Here is a 10,193-nt window from a genome sequence, read left to right on the forward strand (position 1 = left end):
CAGCTGCCAATGCTTTCTAAGAAGGCCCATTTGTGTAACCAGATTTCACTGGACAGACCAGGCAAGTATTTTCTGTTATCTAGCTCAGTTTGGTGCACAGAGAAGAGGAAGAAAAAGCAGAAATCATAATTCTCCATGGAGAGCACTGGCTGCCTCATCAATACTAGTAGCTATTACATTTCTTCCTTTGCAGTTCTGCAGGTTGTTCTCTGCATCCAATCATTCCACACATCTCTGTCCTCAATGCAACTTTAACTTTCCAGCCTTTCAGTATTGGCAAAGCACTGCACCTGTTTTTAGGAGGGTTAGAGAGAGTGAAATTATTGCCTTATTGCTAGGGCAGAATCCACTTCCTGAGCATGCCAAAAACCTCATGGTGCTCACTTGCAAGCACAGCCTTGGTAACTCAGCCTATGCTTTCACTCCCACTAACAACTCTGCTGTTCCAAGGCAAAAGACAGAACCAGCTGTTTGCAGCTGGTGGCAGCATGACCCAGAGAAACAAGGAGTGCAGTAAAAAGGGTTCCTTCCCCTATTCTTCAGAGGGCCTCATATTCCCAATTTGTTACAAATGTCTGCTATAACTGCTCTTCTATGCTTATTATTTAATTAAAAGAAGGCTTACATCCAGCATTTCTTGTTCTCTTTATGTCTCATCAGAGGCAGATCAGTGCTGTCCAGCACTTCAGTCCTTTAAGAGTAGGAATTCTAGGAAATGTAGTTCCCAGTGGAAAAAAAGGGCTAAAGCAGCCCCAGAGGGCACGTGGTGTCCTGGGGGATCTACAAAAGAGGCAGTGAAAATAGTGAAGCAAGACCCCTCTCCAGCGGCTACAAAGGAGCAGGTGACTAAGAGACCAGCTACTGAAATTCCCTGCCTCTCTCCTAGTGGCCCCTCTGATGAGCTGCCTGTAGGCTGACAGTGCAAAACCAGTATCTCCCCACCTCTCAACTCCAAAATCAGATAACTGCCCAAATCCTGTGCAACGCTGAACACACACAAGTTTAGGCTAGTTCACACATGCTTTTTTTATAGCCCACCACGCTGAACAGCAGGAGTAAAACATTGACTACACCTTTCCTGACCAGGAAAGGGCCTCTGCAGTGGCCCAGAGTTTTCCCTGTCCAAGCAGATATTGCCTCCAGTAATACACCAGCTTCACTGGCACTTCTCTTGAGGTGATGTCTTTTCTGCTGAAAAACACAATGCAATGTAAACCAATTCATCCACCTACCTTCTTTTCCCTACCTCAGTTTCCCAAGCACTGTAGACAATGTCCTTAAACACTCCACAGTCTCTCTGCTGCTACATCTCCCAGGCTGTCTACACCATTCTGCCACTGTAAATCAGAATCCCCCTGCCAGAAACTTCTATCACACCAAAGGGTCTCTACGGTTCTGGGATGTGCGTCCTTTATCTTGCTGCTAGGCGCACTCCCTCTCCGTTCCAAAAAATGTTCCCTTCTTCTAAACAGTTAGTTGTCCCAGGGTGTTCCCATTTAAAGAGGGGATCATTAGCCACTGCAAAAGGCAAACCTCTGGGAAGCCACAGCAGTTTAGTGATGCTGCAGCCCCCACTTCGTTCCTCTGAGATCATCTACATTCATGCTCACTTGCACCCAGCACGAATTCAGTCCCTAGATCCTGCCCCACCATCCTACAGCCCCAGACCAACAACAGTTACACCTTGTCCACAGCACTCAGCATAGCAAAGGGTTACACCAGCTCTTCCAGCAGCATTTCCTCTCTCCCCATCTCTGCAAGCAGCAGCAATTGCCATTCTGCATCCTTAATAGCAGCGTAATCAAAAGTTATGATGCATTTTTCAGTAATCACAAGAAATGATCCCCACTTAGCGTTAAGTAAAGCAAATTTGCCACTGGAAGGATGAAAAAAAAAGAAGAAAAAGGAAGAAGTCAAAAGCATTTCAATTTTCATTTGAAACGAATGAGTCAGAGTCAATTTGGTAAAGCAGTTAACAGCAGCTGTGCTCCCCTTCCCAGGCCCCGTAACAGGTACAATTTGCTTTTAACAAACAACCTCACAGAGGTCTCTGGCACCATGTTAACATAGTGGCATTCAACCCCTCTTGCTGTTGTGTATTTAAATTGGGTAATAGAGTCAGGCAGAGGAGATCCACCATGAATCTTAAGAAGTGCAATTTGATAGCATCTTTTAAAAAAAGGTGGGGGGAGGGAGCTTTATTAAAAATAAAATAAAATAATAAATGAGTTTGAGAGCAGGTTCTGCTGTGTTATTTCAAAGCAGCATATTAAAGACAACAAAAGTCCTAGAAAATCCCAGCATGGCGGCAACACCCCAGCAAGCTTGGGACCCTGACCAAGCAGGCCCCGTTTGGAAAAAGCTGTGCAAAACAAGCCGTTTGACACCCAAGGCTCACTCAGCCTGGGTTCATTTGGGATACTGTGCCCCACACCAAGATCAATAGTAGGAAGCTGTATGTTGGAGGAAAAAAAAAAAAAAAAAAAGATAAACCCAATATAACAGCCCTTCATGTTCATGCTAAGGGTACCCGGACCTCTCAGGGCATCCCACATCATCCTACAGTCTCAGCAGTTGCTTAGAGAGGGCTACCCCTGGGCTGGGAGGAAAAAAACAAAGATGTGTGACGTACCTCCAGCCACCTCTTTCTCATCTCTTCTGACCTCAGAGTATCTCTGTCCTTGCCCCGCACCACAGGCAGGCCCCTGTGATGCTCTCATCTCACCAAGCTTTTGGTTCAGGCATCTTCTCTTGTTTATTTGTTCTTCAAAGAAATCTCATTTCATTACCTTCCAGGCTCCTCAGCTTTGTGGGGAATTACAGGAGGCCAATGAAAAATTCATGTTCTCAGTCAGTAATTGGCATTTTTGTTTCCTTTTTTTAGAGGAAGGAAAGCAAAGAAAAGGATGTGAAAGGGGCAGACAGCAGGGTGAGTGGGTATCTTCTACCAGTTATCAAGATAAAAGTCTCTCATATTGCTCCCATCCACTATATTCTGCTGCTTGCCCCAAGCAAGCCCTGTAATCCTGCATATTGAAATTTGAACGCATTCCTGGTACTTTTATTAGAGGAACAAGTAATGAAAGGAGACTGGACGTACTCAATTATTACAGTGTAATCCACTGGAAATGAAGTCAATCCAATCACCCAGAATTCTGCTTTCTTCTCATTTTTTAGACTTCAAGTAAGTGCTTCCCAAATTCCAGCTGAAGTTACTGTTACAATCAATAGCACAAGGGCTCTCAGCATAAGACTCAATTAATATGATGCTAGCAAGTGCTCCCCTATTGATCTCAGGCTAGTCTGAAACAGCAGCCAGCAGTGGCAGCAAATAGTAGCAATAGCAAGGAAGATGAATAAAAAATAAGAGGCTGCCAATAAGCTAAAAGGAGAAGCAGACCTCTTTGTCCAAGGATACCCAAGAAAAAGAGAAGACCATGTGTAGAAAGCACAGGAAATTCTCCAAAAAACTAAGTCTGCCCCGCTGTGGTCTGCCCTCTTCAGCAGGTTTGCCATCAACAAACACAAGACCAGGATTTCACCCACCCAACATGTGAAAAGAAACTCTGTTCAGCCACCTTCAAGGTCCTGCCCCACAGAGCTGCAGACGGGCAATGCTTCTTCCTCCGTCCCTCCCTCCTGCTAGCAGCAAACTTGCTGTCAGCCAGGAAACAGATTGCTACATACAGCACGACCAAGGCTTGAGATGATTAGATCTATTAATACAGTGCATCTGATTCACCTCCAAGGCCCTGACGCTCAGTGACAAATAGGGACAGGCTTCCCTGCTTTGCTGAGCAAGGCCCTGTGATAATGACCTCCTTGCCAGTGGGTGCTCAGAGCCTGGATGAGCAGGACCAGCAGAGACAAGGGAAAGCAGCATCCCCATGTTCTGGTGGGTGCCCTGGAAAGATCCCCAAAAGGACAGAAGATTGTTAGCGCAGGGAGCTATCTGTCCCGGATGGTGGTCCCAGAGCTTATGTCCTGGCAGGTCCTTACTGCTTTGAGGGTATACAGGAATCCCTGTTTCCTGCCCTTCTGCATTCTCCTCCAACTGGGATTGTTCCCAGTCCCACCAGAGAAACTGAGTTTCTAGCTCAGTCCCTGCTACCTGATGCCGTCAAAGGCCCTTCTAAGTCCATGCTTTCCCATTGATTGCCACCTGGGATCTACATTTCCCTGAGGTCAGAGAAGTATCCGTTCCTCTGGACTTGTCACCTCCAGGATCACCTCTCCACACACATGCCTAAGTAAGAAAAGCCACTCACTGCAGTACAGCAGGGGAGGTGGGATGGGCACTTCCCTGGGACACACACTTCCCTTGAGTTTCTGACCCCATACCTAGCCCCAAGTCCTCTTGGTATCACAGCTGTTTTCTCAGCGCAGGAGAGCATCACCCTATGCTCCGCTACTCAACGTCCTCTTGTACTTCCTAAGCATCTCCCTCTAGCTGTGCTTTGTCCATCACCGCATGCACTTAAAATGAAACTGGAAAGATCACACTTTAAGCATGTCAAGCAAAGATGTGAAGCTTTTCATGACAAAGTGAAACCCTAGACGTTCCCTACCAAAACCTGCTGTGTGACTTGCAGAAATCAGTCAGGCCACACTGCCTTGAGGGCTAACTCACATAGGATGAGGCTTTCATGCCTTAACCTGCTTCCCCCAGCCTTGCCCTGCAGAGCTTGTGCTCTCCCCTGGCATGCCTTTGACCGGGAGAGGAAAGCCAGACAGCTATCACTCCAGCAGGCCTGACATCACCTGTTATCAGGCAGGGTGACTTCGCAGCAGCAGCAGCTGCAGCCCAGGGCCTACCTCTGTAGGGAGGCACAGAAGCAAGTTAAAGGTGGACACTTGGTGCATTTATTAGATACCAGGCTCCCATTATGATGAATTGGCTGAATGATAGCTCCCGCCAGCTCCCAAATCTCACACGGCTTTCTAATTTCATTTTGCAAAAATTGGGCCAAAGCAAAATTGTTTCTGAGAGGAAGCAAAAAAAGCAGTTGTTTTTCTCCTGCCTCCAGAACAGCGTGACCCTTCACACAGACTCAGCAGGACCTTTTCTTGATATGCTGTCTTTCCTCCTGACCATGTGAGTGTAAAGGGGATGGCCAGGAACCTGCAGCTCCAGTGGCTGCTGTCTTCTGTAGCTGCAGCAGGTTGGGCATCTCTGGTGCTCCTGCAAAGGCCCTGAGAAGGGAGGTGGAAAACTTTGCATTAGAGGACCACACAACTCATGACACCTCCTGCACACACCATCATCACCATACCACTGAAGTGACAGGGCACCTTGCCAGCCCTTGCTCAGCACTGAGAGCAAACAGCTAGCTGATCTCCAGACAGAGAACACCCAGCATAGGACAGCGATTGAAGCAAAATTCTGCTGTCTCCTGAAGGCTTCAGAAAGCCCAAAATGCAGCTTCTCCCCTCCAAAAGGACTTGTGCCAACCTCTGCAGTACACCAGCACACCCATGAGGAAAACATGGGGTGGGGACATGTATCATTAAGTTAAAAAGTCCATAGATGGTACAAAGACTTTTCTGGGAACGGAGACAGGCTTGAAAAATGTTCAAATTCAGCATTGTTTCACAGGACCACTGTTAAGCTCTCTGAAGGCAGGAGTGAAAGCCAAGCCAGCCAAGATGTTGGTGGCTTTGGGTGCCTCTCCCAAAACGATGGAGTGCTGTAATTCTTTTTGTAATGATTTCTTCTGTATTTCCGAGTTCCATAGAAACCTAATCTGTTACCCATAGGTCAGATTTAAAACTGCACAAAGGATTGAAGAGTTCAAAGTATATCAAATATGTTTTCTCACAGAGTCACTCACAGACTTTGGTGATTTTCACATTCTTTGGCTCTTTCTGCTTAGTTTGACCAGTGAAAGCAACCCTTAAAGGCTCAGTCCAGCAGAAACGACCATGCTTTGCTAACTATAAGTGCTTTATCACCCATTCACCTCTTCAGGTAGGAAAGACATTCCTATGCTGTTCTTCACAGGTGGCACCAATGAAGGGCAGGCAGCAAAGCCACACTGCAATTGTTCTGAACATTACAGAGGAGCTCGGAAATCGGTTGTGAAGGTAGTCTAAGCAGGTTTGAGGTTGGCAAGTGGCAGTTCTAGGTGGCCAAGCTGTCTGAAAACCAAGCACCTAGCTCTCCAGCAGAGACAGACTCATTTCTCCTATGAACAATACTGCAATGCCAGAGAGAACAGTTCGTGGGCTTTCATCTCCCTCCAGTTTCACCTGCCAAGGTCCCACTGACTCTCTTCTGTCTGCTCACCACTGTACCCCTGTAAAAGAATACTCATGCCCAGAGATAGATGGGATGAAGAACCTCACTCAGAGAGACCTGAGTGGCAGAGGGGGTTGCTGTGGAGTTAACTAACTTGGGATGCTGAGATGAACAGGAGGTGAACACATGCCCCCCTTAGGGATGGACTCTGTGCTCAAAGTTTCCCTCCTCTTCTGTCGCTGGAGGGCCCCCAGCCCCAGCCTGGGGGAGGGCTGCTCATTATACATCTCCCTGCTGAACTGTTACACATTTTTGCTGTGTTCCTCAGACAGAGGACTTTGCTACCAGTGAGCGGGAGAGAAACTGCCATCTGGGACTGCATGTGCTTTCCAGACAGATGGCTGACTATTCTAGTCATGTTTTATTTCTAGCAATGGTTCATACAGCAACAGCGCTAGTGTGAAAATGGGATGTGACAAGATGTGTATTGCTTACACCTTCTGTAAAGTTCAGATAAAACCAAACTGTACAGAATGTAAAAAAAAATCAATATAATTAGGTAATTAAGAGAAGTGCAAACCCCTGATTTAATGCTGCATTGTGTTCATGTATATTATAGATTGCGTATATATGTGGTATGGAACACACATATGTACATTTCCACATTTATGCATGTATACAATGCAAAATGAATGACAAATCATGAATGTATCTGTTTATCCACTAAAATAAACCCAGGTACCTGTTCCAGCAGGCATTTCAGGCAGAATTTCTGAAAATCACTGTTTCACCCATTAGACCAAAGCTCCACAGGACAGGAAATTCCCTCCTTTGTGCTCAAGTATGACACAGTGCAAGGTCCTGGTTCTGCCCACATTCCTTGGACATTGTATATGCATTCTGTAATACTTAGAAACTACATCTAGAAATGATAGTAGTAAGAAGAGCAGCATCACACATGTACAAGCTCTTACTTTATAAGCACTGGGTAGGTTAGGATCATTGCACTGCTTTCTGCAGAGCCAAGGATTCAGCCCTGTTACTCTAAGCAGCATAGGGAAGCACAGCCACAGAAAGACTGACACATTTCAATGTATATAGAAGTGCTATAAAACCCATTTCTAAGTTCTTCTGCAGTTTAGGTTAGAACGAAGGCTTGAACTGAATGTATTAAAGGCCACTGATGACATATCTAGAGCTGGCTAGAAACAAGTTTTCCTTGCATATGGAAGCACTCTGCAGCTCAGCTCAAGAACTCGCATCTCCCACACACAGGTCTTCATACAGATTAGAAAAGAAGGAAAAGGTTGGCAAGGAAAGTATTAAAGACAAGACTACATGTTCTCTAGCTGCCCAAAGGAGCTAGTGAAGATATCATGAGCTTCTAAAAATGGCTGCTGCTGAACTCACATATGTCTGAGGCTACTCCTTCCATCATGCCCTGCTTCTTCAGTTTCAAGAGCAGCGAGGGCTCATCTCATTTTGCATCATGTGAGACAACATGGAACTAGGCAGGAGAGCTAATGGGAAAGGTATTAGCTGATCTACACCTCAATACACAGATCCCACCCAGGAAACTCCTGTGCTCGTAGGGCTCACAATCATCTCTTAAGGGGCTTGAGATAAGTGAAGAAATAGCATTGAGGATCTGGTCCTATAATTACATGTTTTTTATAATGGGCTAATGCAGAGCAGTAGTGGTAAGAGACCCAAATGCAGTGTAGCATGCTGAGGTCATCGGTGTACGTGTACCTGCAAGGTTACCATCAGGCAGGTGAGAGACAAAGTATGCAGCTGTCCCAGCGTTAAACTGCAGGACTGTGGCTTGGTGAACACCAGCGGCAGCCAACACAGGACGCTCGTGCACGCACGGCCCAGGAACCTATTCAGGGACACAAAATAATACTCACGGATAGATTTCGGGATGCAAACTAGAAACATTCATTTCAGAAGCAAGAGATGAAACTAGTCAAATGATTTGCTATGCGCAGGGATCCAAGCCTGGGCAGACCGACAAGTAAGAAAGTGCCACCTCTAAATCCCCCATGACTGACTCAGCAAAAGACTTCTTGCACTCTCAGGCCTCAAAGTAGACTGAAAAGAATGTTACATAGAAACCAGACCACCTCTGGGGAGTTTTGGCAATAGCTAACTCTGTGGTTTTGTCACTTTGCAGCTCTCTGGGTGTCATTCAAACTGGAAATCTTCTAGTCCAGTTCCCATTAGGTGTAGATGTGTTTTCACACTTCTGCCTAGCCAGGTACTTTCTGTACTGCTGATGGTTAATTACTTGACAATGAATCACACTGCTCAGCAGGGAGGTGGGGCAAACAGTGTTATCTGAGCAAGTCATGTAGAAAGGGATCAGGGAAGAAAACACCTCTGCATCAGGCAGGTAGGCGCACATGCAGGGTTCATGACGAATAAATTCAGGGAGGAATAGTCATAAATCTCCCAGCCTGGCCACTGGGATAGTAGTTTCTTTTCGCCCTCCCCACAACAGAGAAATTCTGCTCTTTCCATGGGGGGTGGGAAGTTGCAGAGGGCTGCATTGAAATGTAAATTTACTCAAATTATTAAGCACAAGAGAGCAGCTCCTGCCAGCCCTTTGTTCCGCAGTCAGAATGTGTAATCTAGAAGAATAAATATAGTCAGATATCAGCTAAACAAAGAGACTCAGGGCCATGCATATTCAGCGACCCTCTCCCCTAGGACATCCCTTCCCTCTTTATCAGGGAGGCTCTTTCTGCAGTCAACAACTGTAGATCAAAATGCCCTCATTAACCAGGGCTGAGATGAAAACCGATTGCTGTTTCATACTGAGGGTGAAGTCCTTTATTTTTTCTTCAGGAGAAGAGATCTCCCTACTTCCTGGTTTTCTCACCTGCCCCTTTGCCATCCTGTGAAGACAGGGGTGCCTTTGAAGCCCACTGGTACTACACTCCTGTCAGACAGGTGAAGTAGGTGCAGGACAAAGTCCCAGGGCCCAGTAGCTAGCATAGCTCCAAGAACCGCCCTACGCTTTGCTGCCATGTCCACCTCTGCACTAGTAAGAGGAGAACACCCCAAGGAGGGGGCAGGCAGACTACAGGTCTATGCAGGCTGCCCTAAAGAAGGTAGAAACCACCACGTATTTTCTCTGCCACTTACAGAAAGGATTATATGGAGTGAGCCTGACAATCAGTGGAAACTCCCAGAGATGCTTAAATAAGAAGACCACCCCAAGCAACCATTGCTTATGTTTCTTCCCACAAGCCACTCATCTCCCGCAGCAAGGGAAGCTGAAGTCACCCTCAGTGGTTCAAGTCCAGCTGCCTTTGCAGAGCTGCAAGTTCATGCTCTGTGCTAACTGAGAATGTCTACTACCTCAGCTGTCTGGTTATATGAGAGCAGCTGATCACACTGGCATGAAAGTGGCTGGTAACTGGATGAAAAAGATAGGCCCAGCTTCTCAAAGCCATTCCAGCAGCAGTGGAGACCAGCATATCAACCAAGCAGCCAAGGACTGTATCTGCCCCAAGCCGCAAGGAGAGGTGTCTGGAGAAGGAGTAAGCATCAGGCAAAGAGAGGTGCTCTCCCCACTCACTGCTGGGGTCATTACCTAAACACAGCTTCTGTATCTCCAGTGTTGTCAGTCTCACAGCTGTCACTACCTGTAAACGCACTGCAAAATTTAAAGATGAAGGGGGGGAATCAATTTGGCTGTTTTTGAGTTGTATGAATATAATAAACCGTGAGTGTCCTGCTTCTGGATGCAGTTTGCACTTCCAATAACTCAGCAAAATATTCATTAAACAAAGAGAGGTAAAAGCAACAAGCCATTAAAAATAAAGCATCAGGAGAGGGAAGGCCATGCAGACTGTAAATATCTTTGACTGGTTTTCAACCTTCATTTTCTTATCCCTGCTCATTCACTAATTGACCTCTGGATCCTGCTTCTTAGAGCTGTTTCTAT

Source organism: Pezoporus wallicus, unplaced genomic scaffold (assembly GCF_028554395.1).
Source record: "Pezoporus wallicus isolate ANWC-B61680 ecotype Strahan unplaced genomic scaffold, APGP_CSIRO_Pwel_v1 scaffold_7107, whole genome shotgun sequence".
In the NCBI taxonomy this organism is placed as follows: domain Eukaryota; kingdom Metazoa; phylum Chordata; class Aves; order Psittaciformes; family Psittacidae; genus Pezoporus; species Pezoporus wallicus.